Consider the following 17076-nt stretch of genomic DNA (forward strand, 5'->3'; position numbering starts at 1 on the left):
GATCCTTCCAAGAGTTTAGATTAGAGATGATGAGGGCTGAGGGCTTCACATGGGACAATGATCAAAGGGATGGAGTAGAGGGGACATACCTGAGAACTTCTGGGGATGTGGGTAAAATTGGCAGGACTTGTAGATTCAGTGTTGGTGATGAGTCAGAGAGACTACTCAAGGATTAATCCCCGGATACCTGCAAGCCAGAATCATGGTCACCTCTCATCCTCCTCTTGTACCACCCTCCTCCTCATCCACCACACTCCACATGTTTGCCTTATTTCTATTTTTAGGAACCATCAAGCTTATTCCACTTCATAGCCTTTGTACTTCCTGGACGATGCTTTCCCTAAATCTCTCTCCTCTCTTAGGCCTCACCATTCTGAGTTTTACTGTATGCACAGCATAAACCATTATTTGAAAAGGTCTTGATATTTTTGTATTTGTTTATTTGTTTTCTTTCCTTGTTAGTAATGTAAACGCCTGGAGTACAGAGGTCTCATTCATGGTATTCATCTCTGAGAGCCCAGTGTTAAGAACAGTGCCTGACATGTATTGAGGACTCAATGCATGAGACAGAGTAAATGAATGAGGGACTAGGAATAAATGAGGAGAAAAGATCATTAAGACTAGTTAGAAGTCAAATGGTGGGTGAAGTGGGAGGAAGGTGTTAGAGACTTTGGAGAGTAAAATATGGTAGACTGTGACGGACTACTGGAATTCAAAGTTTCAGAGGGCAAGAGTGGGGAATAAAAATGTCCACAGTGTGACCATCGGAATGGATAGCTGACATGGAGCAGAGGTGAAGGTCACCAGAGTGTAAGAGACCAAGGGCCTTTGAGGCCAGGCTACTGGCTCAGAGCTCTGTGTTCCAGGCAAAATATCACAGCAGCAGAGGGTCCTGTTAGACTGGGAACACGATGCTCAAGTCTGATGATTGAGAGGAAGACACTTGGACCCGACAGGGAAACGAAGAGAGCAGTGATTGGGTGGGATGGTAATTGCTCCAAATGGGCAGGGGATTTTTCATTATGGTAGACCTTCCAAGTGCTTTTAACAATAATCCTACAGGGTAGGCTCTGTTGTTATTCCTCTTTACAGGTGAGGAGGGCGAAGGATGAAGGAATAAAGTAACTTGCCCCCGGTCATAGAGCTGATAAATATTGGGTCCTGGATTCAGGCCAGAAAACCTGAGTCCAAAGCCAACTTTTCTAAGCTGATCTCACTTCAGAACTCATGACTCTTGACTCCTCAGTCCCAGATTTATTTCAGAGAATCAGAAAATTTTATAGCTTAGAGAGCAATAAGGTTAATCCACTCCTATAATTCATTCATTCATTTGTTCCCAAATATTTATTTATTTATCTATTTATTTTTATTTTTATTTATTTATTTATTTTGGCCACACTGGGCAGCTTGTGGGATCTTAGTTCCCCAACCCGGGCCCTCGGCAGTGAAAGTGCAGAGTCCTAACCACTGGACTGGCAGGGAGTTCCCCCAAATACTTACTGGGCTCCTGCTCTGTATCAGGTACTGTTCTTACCATTTTATGTTCATTATCCTTTTAATCCTCTCAGTCACATTATTGTTGAGAAGTATCATTTTCCCCAATTTATAAAGAAGAAACTATTTCAGCATCTCCCATAGTGCTGGGTATAAAGTGAACCTTTAATCAGTTCTAGCTGAATTTACTTGACTTGAACACATTTACAACAAAACGGGTTGAGTTGAAGGATGCTACCAGCACAGGTCCTCAGCCTAAGACATTTGTTCCCTTAGCACTTTCTTCTTTAATTCTAAATACTTCTATTTGAGTACCATCTATGAAGAAGCTGCAAAATTTATTCAAAAGGAACCAGAAAAATGATGGTTCAGCAGCTTCTGGTCCAAAACATTTACATTTCTCCACACATCAAATTATAGAGGGACAGATGCCAAACTTTTATAGAATTTTAGTTCAACCAAATCAGTTTCTCTTCTCTCTGCTTGCCAAACACAAGACAGACTCTCTTTACCCCCAGTGAAAACGCAATTGTCACAGGCATCAGCCAACTCTCTAAAGATTGCCAGAAATCATTGTGAGCTCAGCAACTCCTGTTCCCGGAAAACCCTTTCCAGGTTGATCCTGTGAAAGTACCTCATTATCATCACTCTCTCGAGCCTATATTGCACCTTCTGGGCCACGTATAAGGCACTACGCAGATCACTAAGACACAAGGCTTTCAAGGACAGGGACAGGTAACCCAATTCTATTATGTCATTACTAGAGTCCAAGTCCCAGTAGGAACATAATAACTTGCCTATTCCTCATGCAGTTCTTCTACATGGGATAGGATTAGAATGACAGCTTAGGTGAGTGTTCCCAGCTTTTCTCTCTGCTAAATAAATTAGGCTTTGTTTTTGCCACTCACTTTTGCTCATTTCTGTCCCCTCCACCTCCCCCAGAGAAGGATTCACTGATTGGTGAACTGGTCAGGATAATGGGCTGAGAGATAAACACCCCATTCCTATGAAACAGTAGTGAAAGGGAACAGGAACATGGGACTTTCTTTCCCAGAGGCCCTTGAGAATGGGGAGCTGGCACTATGAAAGTGTGGAGGGATATGACGGTGATGAAGAGCTTGGGGTAGAGGTTGGAAAGGGCGAGACAGAGGGACGAGTAGGAAGGGTTGTGGACGATGAAAGCAGAAAGGCAGATGATAGGCACTGGGAGACGTGGGATGTGAAATCATATGAAGGGAAGGGAATTTCAGCAAGAGTAAACTTTCAGCTTTCCCTGCTTCAAGAAAATAAGTGAAGGTTTGAGTTCCTGTTGGACTTTTCCTCTTGGATGTGGAGTCTCTCTAATAACCTCTGTGGATCATGGTTAGAACACAATGACATATGCAACAAGCATGTATTAAACTTACCTGGTGATCTCAAACATTATAACACAGGACAGGGGATAAAAATAAATAAGTGACAGTATGAGAGACACTTATGGTTTAGGTAAGGATTGAAATAACAATATCTGCACATGAGTTTAGACCTTACAAAATTGTCATTATTTTAAATGATTTGAGGGAAAGCTGTGTAGCATTGCTCACATGTAGATTATTCCCACTTTCGAGATCGGAATCTGAAACTCAGAGAAGACTTGAGAGTGGCTGTCACCTGTAAGCCCCAGATCAGAAATAGAGCCCATGTCAGCTTGTCCCCTTCCTGCTTTCTCATACTCCCCATGGTCTAGCAGGGAAAATGGGATGCTGACAGAGGCCCTGAGACAGAGGGTTAATTTCTGGTGTACAAGGTGGGGTTTTAAAGATCACAAGAAAGAGAGGCACTTGGGTTACCTTTGTGATAAGGGTTGAGACGCAGGGCGTGTTATCACTTCTTCCTTGGCTGTGCAGTCGCTCTTGGTCACACACACACTTCAGCACTTGGCTGGAGAGCAGGTCTCATGGAGGAAGAACAGTATTTCCACGAGCTTTGGGCTATCCCCATCATCCCTGCGCACTCTGGGAATTCCTTCTTTAGGAGAAAGAGGATCTGATTGAGTCAGCCTGTCTCATTCCGTAGGAAGTGCTCTACAGGGTGGGTTTGGCCAAAGCCCAGCAGAGGTTTCTGACCTCCCTCATGTCCCACCTGCCCCGTGGGTGACTCTGGTTTAGGCACAGTCCCTGGTCAATCAGTGGTGCCCAGGAGAGCAGGGCTGGTTTCATTCCCCAGACTTGGCTCAGGCTGTAGTAACTTGGCGCACAAAGAGCTCCGGAGCTGCTTTCTTCAGAAGAGGGTGTGGAGTGGCCATGCAGATGGCCTCGTGGACCTTTCTCTAGGGCCCGGACCAGTGAGGGGCAGAGAGGGAAAGGCTGTGACCCAGAGGCTGAGGGGCAACCAGGAGCCCTGCCATAGCGCTGTGCTCTACAAAATAGATGTGTTTGCTTGGTCGCTTACCTAAGCACAAAAGAAACTCACTACCTCATGTTATCTTAGATTTTTGCCTTCTAAGCAGCACTTATTTTTAGTCTTTATTTCTATTTCTCTGTCCTTGTGTTTTGCAATTCACAATGTGTTGTTGCAGTTTTCATTTAATAAGGGAAGAGAGAGATATGTTATTTAATTTTCAATGATTATAGATGTTATTGAAAAGCAGCATACATACAGCATACATACAGTACAACTTACCATTAAGGAGCGACAAACTTCCCTGAAAAAAATCAATATTTAGAAACTGCCCCATTTGCCTTACCAGTGTGTTATTTTATTTCCTATATTTTAGGTTTATATGAGAAAACATGCAGCAATCTGGTCAGTAGCTCAAAGTTTGGTTGCTTTCAAAATAAAAAAAAATTTAAAATTAATATAGTACAAATGAACAATGACTAGAACATTCAGGGTAATTTAATATAATTCAATTCCATTAGATATCATTGCAGTAAAGAGGGATTAAAGGCTCGACAGCTGCAGTCTAAGTATAGCAATTAATGTAGTTGGAACTCAGGGATCTAAAAACACCCCCATTACATTTCACTAAATCAAAGGATCTAAAGAGCAGATGTTGAATCATTATTGGATTAACAGAGGATTGTTGATGTTACACCACTTAAATCGTAGGTCTTAATCCCTACAATAAAGTCAAGCATTACAGTGTTTGCAAAGCAGAACAAGATCCTGGGACTGGGAGATCCATTTCAGCTGCACTTTCCTGCTGTCACACTGACACCTACTCACAGTGGCCCCTGGGATGTGTTAACAGTGCATCTGGCCAGGGATGTCAGAATAATTAGGGGCCAGACTTAGAGGTGGAAAGTGACCACCTAACTGTGATCTGGGAGATTCTGGAAATAGTCTCTAAACAAAAATCATATCCTCTGCCCTCTGACAGGATATGGGCCTTTGGATCTTAAGGGTTTTCCAAACTTTTCAACATTTCTGTTGCTAAAGAGACTTGGTTCTTTCTTCAAGGCACAAGACTTGCAGTTCTGACGGTTGTCACTAGATGGATGGTGCTTGAACTAAGCATATGATATATGCTGATATATGATAAGCACATAATTGAGTAATGCAATGATTTCAGCCTGGACTATCCCGAGGCGTCATGAGGTTAACAATCTAGGTGGCTAACCCTTTCCCACCATTTGATTAAAAAAAAAAAAGATATACTAGGTAAATGCAAGATCTACTTCATTTAGCGAGATATAAGTGAATAACATCATACCTCTTTACATTAAAATTGCAATTTTACTTACCTAGGCTTCCAAAATTAAGGTGAAATTTTCCTTAAGACTGTACAGCTCTGAAACTATATTTCGGAACCAAATTTTATGTAACTGTTTTTGTCTGAGGGAGATTTTTTTTTTTTTTTTTTTTCTGGCTGCATTGAGGCTCAGAACCCAATCTCCTCAGGCACCTTTCTACTTCTATTCTTTTTCACAGGCTCAGTGGCAAAGTTCCACTCTGTTCCCTCTTTCTCTGCTCCTTTGATTTCTCTCACTATATTTAATTGAAGAAAATCACCACGAAATCATGGTAATCGTGTACCAAATTTGGTCCTGGGAAGGCATTTGCCCATTCATTCCCAATATTCCATTTAGCCACACCCACTCAATTCCTGCCACACCCATCTGCTCCCGAACTCTCAAAAAAAAAACAGTTGGCGAGATGAACACAAGTCAGTCATGATGTCTGCCTCAAACCTCAGGCCAAATTTGTCTTTCACATCTTTCTTTGAAAGATCGAAAAACAGATTTTGAAGAGAATACAATGGCAGTTTTTGTTTTCTGTTTTAAACACAGTTGTAGAACTTCTGTCAAGGATGTGCTGCCAGCTTAATTCTGAATCTTGCTTCAACTCCTCTTGGAGACCACACAGAGAATTTTTTGAAAAGTCACAAAATTTGTTTACAATGAAGCCAGGAGCCAGAGAAAACCTGTCCACTCCATTTACATGTAAAGAGCTGCCAAGAACAGCTGAGACCAGTACAAGCCACAGGAATCCAGGTGGGACACATCAAGGGAAGAATGGGAGATCCAGGGGGCTTAGTGGAGGGGAATCTCAGAAGTCTCTAGAGAAGTGTTTCCTCAGCAAGGGAATGTTCTACACTACCAGGGAACTGCTGCAGGTCGGGATTAGATCAAAGAGATTAGAAATGCTGGGAAAGGGTGAGAAAGAAAGGTGTGCAAGGTGTCTGAGGGATCCAAAGTTGGCACATTTCAGAAAGTGTCAACAAAATAGACACTCAAAAAGTGTGGGGACCACCTTGGAAAGTGGAAGGCAGATTCTGTGTCATGGTTGCAGTAATTGGTGAGGGAACATAGGGGAGTGTAGAGCTGGCTGCAGAAGACACCTTGAACCAGGGTAAGTTCAGGGAGGCAGACAAGATGTGGCTACACAACAGTGTCATTGTTGAAAGGAGACATTCCTCACCATACACAGAGGAGGTAGCGCTCTAAGTTGCTAAGCCAGGAAAGCGACCTTGGCCCTTATTCCTCCTCATCTATCCCTCCACCTCTAACCTCTTACAAGAGCTGGTTCAGGACAATGCAACAGCAACAACAAAACTTATAGGGAATGTATAGTAGTCATCCAAAAATCCTCTAAGAAAATACATGGGAAAGAACAGCAAGGTATTTCTATAGACAAAGAAAAGTTTTCAGGAAAAATTGCCATAGAGCAGACAAGAATCATAACCAAACACTGTAACATTAATTTGAAAACAAAATTAAATGAATCTCAAACATCAAAGCCGAGATAGATAAACTCAAGGAAGAGAGGAACAGACAACAGAAGGTAATGGCAGAACTCAGGAAAGAAAGCAAAGAAAAAGTTACAGAAATAACAAGAAAATTAGGAAGGGCACGAGGGAGATTTGACAACAGTGAAGGACACAGAGGATAGAAATGGGAAAAACAAGCAAAATAAAAGAGAAATAAAGAGACAGAATTAGCAACAAATCACAGCTATAGAAGTGAAGAAGTGAAGCAAAGCATAGTCTACATGCTTAATTGGAATTCCAAAGAAGAAACCCAAAAGAGAGCAACAGAATGAATATTTTAACATATAATTAAAGAAAGTTCAGGGCATACTAAGCAACAGAGAGATGGTCCAGAACCATCAACATTAAGTCACACTTTGGTGAAATTGTTGTCTAAAGATACAGAACAAAGCACTTTTAGAATCCTTTAAAGATATAGAAAGAATCCTTGCCTTTTGGGAAGCCAGACAATAGGATGAACTCACTTTTGAGGGCAATAAAAGCAGGAAGGCATCAGACTTCTGTTACAGAAAGATTCAGTACGAAAAACAGTGAAGAAACATCTACAGTATGTTCAAGAAAAGAAAGTGAGTCAAGAATTCTAACTCCACCAAGCCTTACTTTAAGTAAAAAGGGGAAAATTTTTATTTTATTTTGAAGTCATCTTTAGGGAATCTGATTAATCAGAGCTCTTTTATACTCCCATCAAAGTTCAATACATTGTCTTACACATGTGTGCATCCATAGCTGTATACATGAGATTAGCTCTGCCTCCTTAGACCAGACGTAAGATCGATCCTAAATTGTGTGTGTGTGGATGTTTTATTTGCTTTTAACTTTGTGTAAAGGTATTTTGCTGTATATGATCTTCTGAAACTTCAAATCTAATATGTCATGAATGATAAGGGGTACAGTTAGTTAATACCATTTTATTAGTCAGACAGAAACCACACCAGATATTTGATGAGAGAGATTTGATCTAAAGCACTGGTACCAGGTATAAAGTTGTTTCCCACTGAAAGGGTAAAATGAGAACCCTGAGGTATCACGGAGGTAGAAACTGTAGGAAGGCGCTACCGTCCCCTATGGCTAAGAAAACAAAGGAAACTAAGGGACAAACTTAGAGAAGGGTCGCCTGGGCCTGAGACAGAGGCCTCTGAGGAGGCAGCACGGCTCAGGTGATGCAGGCCTCTCTGAGCCCGGAGGAGGGGCCCCAGGCCTCTGAGGAGGGGTGGTTGCCTCTGCTGAGGTGCTCTTACCAAAGCGGTTCTGCAAGTGATGGGAAACCTACAAGCTGGATTCAGCTGCTGCTTCAGGAGTGAACTGCCACTGCTGCTGCGAAGAAGGGTTGCTGGGGGTGAGGTGGCAGGGACAGGAAAGGGGAAGTCGACAGGAGGAGGGAGCCCCTTCTTCCTCCCCTGGAACTGAAGCCTCATCTACTGCCCCCTGTTGACAGAGTTTTTAATGGAGACCCCTGGGAAAGCAGTGGGCTTTGCAGTCTCTCAGTGTCTATATCACAAGGCTGTTTGTAGAAGAGTGAACTTGGAGCTACGGGACAACACCTTTATACCTGACACAACCACTAACAAAAAAAAAGTTCTGCCAAGGAAGCTAAGATTTCTGAGATGTCATGAGAAAAATTGCACATGTTAGAAAAGATGAAATATGGTACATTGCTGATTGGCTCACATTGTTGGATTTAGCTGTAGATAATTCATTTTGACTGCTGTATAACATTCCACTATGGGAATATACTGTGATTTACCTATTCTTCTGTTGGAATGCTTTTGGATTGTTTCCAGGTTTTGCTACTGCAACGATACTATCATGAATATTTTTGCACTTGTCTTCAAATATATTTGTCAAGATTTTCTCTTGGATGGAAATGTTGTTGTGAAATTGCTGGCTCTTAGAGTTTGTAAAAGTTCAATCTTAAACTATTTTACCAAACCACTTTCCACAGTAGTCGTAACAATTTACATTGTAAGCTGCAATTGACAGATCCTGTTGTAAGATATTTTCTCCAGGACTTGGTATTATCAGATAGTTTGAATATGTAAGAACTCAGGGAATATTGTTCGTATGAACATGGTATCCAGTGGAACAATTACTCTTTCAAAGGAAACTACAAGACACACTGCAGCCAATGAATAGATGACTGGGGAAACTTTGACAAAAGACTGATGGTGAGAACTCCAGTTTCACACATCTGATCGTCTCTATGACATCTTCCTTTGGATGGCTAATAGACATCTGAAACAGAACACGTGTAGAGATGAACTCCTGCTATCCCCACCAAATCTGTTCTTCTTAGATGTCTTCCCCATCTTAGTTAATGCCAACCTCATCTTTGCAGTTGCTAAGACAACAAAACTTGGAGTCACCTTGAATCTTCATTTTCTCACATTCCTTATCCAAATTATCAGCAAAACCTTTTGGATCTACCTTCAGAAGGAGTCAAGAATTCCATTACTTCTCATAATCTTCACAATGCTACCACCCTGGTCCAAGCCACCATCATATTTCATCCGGTTCATGGTGATAGCCTCCTAACCATTCTCTCTGATTCTGTCTTTGTCTCCCTTCAGTCTGTTTCTCGATCTAGCAGTTTCAGTGATCTTTTAAATCCTGTGATGGATCCCTGTATAATTTAGAGTTAAATGTGAAAATCCCTAATATCTAAAAGTACCTCCTTCCAGTGTCCTACAGGGTCCTGTGTGAGCTGGTCCCCCTTAACTTTCAGCCTCATCTACCACTTCAGCCCTTTCTCATTCCATTTCAGCCACATGGCTTCTTTGCTATTTCTCAAATAAGCTGGGCATGCTCCTGCTTAGGGCCTTTGCACTGGTTGTCTACTCCGCCTGGAATGCTCTTCTCAGCTGTCTGCACAGCTCAGTCTTTCTTCAACTCTTATTTAAAGATCACTTTCTCAAGGGCTTCCCTGGCTACCTTGATTAAAATTGCAAACTGCCCCACTCAATGACATTATCTATTCACTGTTCCATGACAGTGTTCTTTAAAGCACTTATTACCCTGTAATATACAAATATTATATTTCCTCACACCAAAGAAACCATCAGTTACAAGAAACACTATAATGTTATGTTAATTTAATTAATTATGAAATAAATTAAATTAAAAATTACTACCTATAAGACTGACATGTTGCTTTTTTTTATTACTTCAAAATTACTTTACACTCCCTGAAGGAGCTGTTTTAGACTTATCTACACATTGGTTTTATTATATATCACTCTTGTGCAAACCAAACAGGAAAATATCAGCAAAATACATCATTTAAGATATTCCTAAAACTTCATCATATTCAGACGAAGTTAAATATGCCCTGGATCATGTAACTCAGACCCATTGACATGGCATCTCTCCACTCAGCACCATATTTTGTGCCATCAGGAGTTTGGTGTTGCACCATTCTCAATGTGCTCTGCTGGTGTCTCCAGGATTTTGTCCCCAAATGCTAACTTCACTCTTATCAGTTTTGAGGCATGTGAACAGGCAGTAACAGCTACATCTTGATTAACACCAGGCCAACAGCAGCTGTAAGACAAACAAGTCTCTGAGGTGTGAAAATGTGCAAAAATGTGTACCTTAAAATAAAGTGTGGTATTTTAGTTATTTGTTTATTGCCTATCTCCTTGTATGAGATGGTACACTTGAAAAGGGCAGGAGTTTTCTGTTTTGTTTCCTGCTGTAGCCCCGAGGCCTAGGACGATCCCTGGCACTTAGTTGTTAATTTATTCTGCTGTACTAAGAACCATTAAATTAGAATAATGAATCATGCTTTTTAGGCTCCATAAAACCTCTGTGAGATTATTATGAAGGGATTAATCCTCCTGCCCTGAGTTACTCTTTGTTTTTAAAATTGGCAACAATTTAGGACTCTTTCTTTAGACCTCTATGGGGTTCTGATTCTAAATTAGACATTTTCCATTCATGCCTTTTATAATTTCTAACAAGAGTAGGAAAAGTTTTAGTAAAGCTAACAGATGGATGAACGTACTACACTCTGAGATGGTATACCTTTGATAACATTCTTTCTGAGCACACCACTGCTTAAACAAGGGGGTCAAAAACATTTATAAATAGAAACTGTCATTTATCAGAGCTATGATTCATAAAAGGAGAAATATTGCTCAGATTAATCACTGGAAATTTTCTTGTCAGAATGAACCAAACCAAATTCACATGGTGTGGTGTCTCCTGATTTCATTTTGTCAAATGAACACCTACTCCAAGAGCACCTATTCTACAAAGAAGACAGGGGGACAATTTCTAGCCTGATTCCTTCACTTGGTGCCTTTAACATCCAGATACATTCAACTGGCATTTATTGAGAACCCACAGGTTAATGATGGATAAGAAACTATGCAGTAAGGGAAACAGTTCAGATAAAACCAGCAGGCCTACAGGGAAGGTTATTCCAAATGCATTATTTAAGTCCCCATATCCACTGGGGGGACTGGTTCCAGGAGGCCCCTTGGATTCCAAAACCTGCATATGTTCAAGTCCCTTATATAAAATGACGTAGTATGCTCGGGCCCTCGGTATCTGCGGTTCTGCATCCAAATCGGAAGAGCTGACTGTACTGAGACCAGCTTCTTCCACAAATGGTACAAAGGACCTAATCAAGTACAAAAGAGAGCTTAATTCTGAACTTAAAATGTGAAAGCTTTCATTTTCTAGTGTAATTACACAATAATTATAGTAATCTCACTCTTATTTTTTAACTAAATTAAGCTTGAAATGGATTGTTTTTGGCAATTATATCATCGCTTTTAACTTGATTTACAGAGTCCACCTAAGATTTGAAACCACGCACATTCTGTTGATTTCTGTTGTATCAGTGAGTAGAGTTAAGAGGAGAGTGAGCTTCCAAAGGAATAACAACAGTTTGACTTACGACTTTTTAAGATGTTGCCATCAACACTTCTTGTCATCTGAAATAGTTAAATTAATAATAAAAAAGAAATCCTGCAGCAGTTCTGGCATGCTTGTTGTGTACAAAACTCTGCCATACGTTTACGCTCCAGCTTTTCATCTTCAAAAAGAGTGATGTGCATAAGAAATGGATGATGAAGTCAATTACATTTTTATGCCCTCCAGGGAAACAGAAATGATCACTTTCTTGGCTGTGTTCTGTTGTTACTGAGAAAAGTAAACAGAGAATTAAAGATTCAGTAATCAGCAAGTACTGACTAAATACTTGGAGTGTGTGCCCAGCTCAATACTAAATATTGGAGTAGAGGGTGAAGGAGAGAAGATTATATATATATTTATATCTTGAAGATATATATGTATCATCTTCAAGGTGCTTTATCATTTAATTCCCAGCATCAGTATCATTTTCCAATCCCTGCACATTCAATGTGATAAGTCATCATATAGCATAGCATGCCTGATTTTAGAGCCAAAAACTTGCGGAACTTTGGAAACCATTTAAGTTATTTTCTTTTTTTTTACTTTAAAGATTTTGACATTGTTCTCAGTTTCCTAATGGTGTGTTCATAAAATTTCACCATGACCTCTTTGCTTCCACACTTACTTTTCTCTCTTGATCTTTTCCTTGTTTTATATCTAAAGTACAAATATTCAGAATGTATTTATCAGATTAAGAAACTTTCCATCTTCAAGATCTAAGTGGGTGTTTAATGAGTTTGGGACAGATAGCTAGTCTGTTAGTACAAACTAAATTTTCAAGTAGTGAAGAAAGCTGAAGAAAAGGGGCACCCAAAGATACAGTGGAAATAGGAGGGGAAAAAGATAATGATGGACTCTGAAGCCTTCCAAATATACTGTTAGTAGCCTTTAGAGTGGCATGGTGCCTCAGAAATATGCTTCTTTTTATGGACAAGAGTGAATATAACAAGATTTAGAGGCCCATCTAAAGTTTTACAGATTAACAAGAAATATGTGCCGGTAAAAATACTTCATTAAGATTTGAAGGACAAGAAAGCAGCTTCCTCTGCCCTGGGTTGGTAACAGAATCTGAAGGTGGCCCCTGAAGGTTGAAGGCGAACATGGGCCCTTCCCTGCCCACCCGCAGTGTACACGGGCACAGGGCAGAATCCCGCGCTGGCCGAGCTCACATCTGTATTCTTATTTAATAACTTTTGCAAGTTCTTCCTTAATAAATCGATCTCTGCGTCTGGTGATGTTTGTTCATTTATGCACATTTGAAAAGAGAGCTAGTTAAGCAAAAGTAGGTTTTTCTCCAATATACTCCTTTATGACTTGATGTTTTTTTGTTTAGTAACCAAAGATTTCAGAATCCAATACTTAATGTTTGCTAGAAGAGTGTCATGGAATTACTTTCCCTTGGGATCACATTTATAATCTTAGGAAGGTGTGCAGTAGGAAAATAGATCCATTGTAAAGAATTATACTTTATAGCATTTTCTCATCTATTCAGTTATTAAGGGATAAAAGGTTATATGGAGTCTAATTGAAAGCACAATACATTATTCTAATTTAGTGGTTCTCTGAATGGCAGAATAAAATTAATGGTGTCACCAAACAACTATCACAAAATGACAACTCAGTAAAAGACCTGGGGAGTCAAATGCCTGGTTATTATTTTACACAGAAAATCTTTCTTATATTTAAACCCTGCAGCCTATTTTAAACCCAGGCATTTATGAAGATTAAATTTCAAGTTGAATATAAACATGAGATGTTGAAAATAGAACCCAAGGGCAGAAAGGCATGTTCAGACTCACAAATACTATTGAACCATTCTGAGGAATGGTTTTGCAGCAACGCAAGGCCTCCATGTACTCTGTTGAGGAACTGCCCTTGCTCTGCATTTACAAGTGTTTGCAGTTATCAAATTCAGTCACCTGTGGTGGTAGAGTTGACCACTGAGTCAAGAGCAAACATATCTATTACTGCTACAAATGAGCACATCAGCAAGTGTGAACTTGCAATAAAGCCTGAAAATGTTTAAAAAAGAATCACCCGTTTTTCCAAATAGGGCTTTATGACCATATACATATAACGTATACATTTGATGATGCCTTCTCACTTGTAGAAAGGTTTCAATGTTAAAAATGTAGGTGACAATAAAAAAAAGTGGCAAGGGTGGAGGAGAAGAAGCGTCCCCGAGATCAAATGCTGAACAGATGTAAACCTGAGCCAAAGCTACTGGTCTCACGTCATAGCTATTTTTAAGCATAATGGTTTAAAAGTACACCCGATACACCATTCTAGAAAAATCCAGTCATCATTCACTTTTCATGGCCAACCTCTCAGAGTATCTCAGGGGGGAGGAGCCTTGGAGATGATCTATTTCCTTTTCACGTCTGAGGCTGACTTTCCCTCTCTGGTGCTCCTCTGTGGGCAACACCTACTATTAATAGCTCAGGGTTTGTATGTCGTTATTTATGCTTGAAAGTGTAGGAGAGGTTATGTGACCCTAAGTAAAAAGTAGGACCCAGTTTCAAGCAATGCAAGCTATCCCTTCTATATTCTCAAACAAGTGGAAAGAAAGGTAACTGCTACCAAAATGAAAATCACTCTAGGCATACGTACATCTATAATTTATCATTTGTTTTTGTTCAATTTCTGTTTCTAATGATCTTTTCACACTTCACTCTTTCAAAAGAAAATAATCTTGACTCCTTACATTTCTAATATCGATGGCTCCATATTTCTCTCAGATTTCTTCTACATTTCCACAAATTCCTGAAGAAAATGTTGACGCTTCAGAATTTCATAAGGTATTTCTTGAAATCCTACAGCTCATTAACATTGAATAGACATCCTTAAAGTAGACCATTTCTAAAACGAAAAATAAACAGCAATTACAGAGGCGAAGCATACCTGAAGGAGTTTGGATTTTGTTTACTACAGACTTATATTCCAGGAAATGGGGGGAAATATAAGAAAGCAGTTTTTCTAAAACTGGTTCTAGGAAGCAGAGTCTCACAAGGTGACGGAAGATGGTGCCGCCAGAATGATTCCTCCACCTCGGGACTGTGATTTTTGCAGATTGTGAGAACCGTCTCCTCTGTCCCCACCCTCACTCCTCCCTCCCTGACGTCATGGCTCAGAGGCAGTTTGAACATTAACTTCAGAGCACTAGCCCCCCTACACCAGACCAGATCCATTCTGAACTGGGTGAACCTAATTTTCTGTATATGCACTGAGATGCAGTGAAAGACAATGAAATTTGAAGTCATCTCCCACCGCATGCTAGTTGCATGATTTCATGTAAGTACCATAACTTCTCTGAGCTTCTGTAAAACAAAAATAATAATGCTTGGTTTATACAATATAGATAAGGACTTAGGCAGTTATGAAACTGAAATCCCTGAATAGATAAAATGCTTCCGGGTAGGCACAATGTCTCTTTATTTCACAACGGTACCTGCAGTGTCTAAATGGTGCTTAGCAAAGAGCAGAGACTCAATAAATAATTCTTGAATGATATGCTATATTTGAAATACAACATGATGCTTTGCATTAGATACTATTTATACTATTGTAAAAGGTGCGTTAAGCAAGTACAACTCATGGTAGATATTCAAAATGCAATTTTAATTTTATCTCCTGAGGTCTCTTTACAGTTATTTAACCCTTTCTATTGGATAAAATTTCTGGCAGTTTCAGTGACTTTCGTGGTTGCTCTTAAGTAGTAGTAAATCACTTTAAGCTGCAAAACATGATCTTGACTCAGAAATTAGAACATCTGGTCCAGTATATTAATCAGTATTTCAGACTTTATTTAAAGGCAAGACATCCCATCTCACCACGGTCTGTAGTATAGCAACCAGACAAAGGATACCCACTGGTGAGGAGAACCATGAGAGTGGCATCATGAAAAAGCAGTAAGGGGAAGAGCACCACCTTCATTTGTGGCTGGTTTAGGATATCCCATATTCTGGGTAGAAAGCTTGGGTTTTAGGTGAACACACATGAAAGTGTATAAGTACTCTGTCCATTTGTTTATGCCTTCAGAAATGATGTTCATCAGCCACTATGGAGAACAGTATGGAGGTTCCTTAAAAACTAAAAATAGAACTACCATACGACCCACTAATCCCACTACTGGGCATATACCCTGAGAAAACCATAATTCAAAAAGAGTCATGTACCAAAATGTTCATTGCAGCTCTATTTACAATAGCCAGGACATGGAAGCAACCTAAGTGTCCATCGACAGATGAATGGATAAAGAAGATGTGGCACATATATACAATGGAATATTACTCAGCCATAAAAAGAAATGAAACTGAGTTATTTGTAGTGAGGTGGATGGACCTAGAGACTGTCATCCAGAGTGAAGTAAGTCAGAAAGAGAAAAAGAAATACTGTATACTAACACATATATATGGAATCTAAAAAAAGAAAAAAAATGGTTCTGAAGAACATAGGGGCAGGGCAGGAATAAAGATGCAGACGTAGAGAATGGACTTGAGGACACGGGGAGGGGGAAGGGTAAGCTGGGATGAAGTGAGAGAGTAGCATGGACTTATATATACTACCAAATGTAAAATAGATAGCTAGTGGGAAGCAGCTGCATAGCACAGGGAGATCAACTTGGTGCTTTATGACCACCTAGAGGGGTGGGATAGGGAGGATGGGAGGGAGATGCAAGAGGGAGGAGATATGGGGATATATGTATATGTATAGCTGATTCATTTTGTTATAAAGCAGAAACTAACACACCATTGTAAAGCAATTATACTCCAATAAAGATGTTAAAAAAAAAAAAGAAATGTTGTTCAGCCTGTTAATGATGGAGGGTTTATAAAGTAAACTACAGCCCAATTATAAGGCTGGCCAACTAAGGTGTGGCCTGGGGCACCAACCAATAAGGAGTCTAAAACTCGTTTTTTTCTTCACTATGGAAATGTGATGCTAGTTAACTCTGGTTTGGCTAGTTACCTGAAATTCAGCGCATTTAAGCCCAGATTCAACATTTTACCTAAAAAATCGTCTTTTCTCCCCATTTCCATCACTAGTTCTATCATTCTCCCAGTTAACTAATCTATACTTTTCTCATCTTCAACAATGTTCTGCCCACAATCATTCATCTTGATTTTTAAAATGTCTTTCTCCTATATGCTTCTTCCCATCAACCATGCTTCCAAAACTAGGGCAGACACTTATAGGCTCATTCCTACATTAATAAAGTAACCTCCTCGTTATTGGCTCCTGAGTTTACCCACTTTAGCTCCTCTCGCATATAATTGCCTGATAATATTGCTGGGCACTCACAAGGGTGTAAAGTCACCACCTTTAGGAAAAGCATAATCAATACTCTCTTGGATAAGGCATAAGGTCACCTTAGTCCAGAATTTAAGCATGCTACAATTTGTCACCAGATTACT

General features: G+C 39.9%; 1 long non-coding RNA gene across 1 annotated transcript in view; it reads left to right on the forward strand.

The window, feature by feature from the left end:
• Positions 1-16461, forward strand: part of LOC309610015 — a 173494-nt gene extending 157033 nt beyond the window's left edge. The window contains exon 2 of the long non-coding RNA XR_014233703.1: positions 16024-16461. This is a non-coding gene — a long non-coding RNA (uncharacterized lncRNA). The remainder of the gene's footprint in view (positions 1-16023) is intronic.
• Positions 16462-17076: the final 615 nt, after the last annotated feature.

Source organism: Balaenoptera borealis, assembly GCF_965194805.1.
Source record: "Balaenoptera borealis genome assembly, chromosome: 13".
NCBI classification, from domain to species: Eukaryota; Metazoa; Chordata; class Mammalia; order Artiodactyla; family Balaenopteridae; genus Balaenoptera; species Balaenoptera borealis.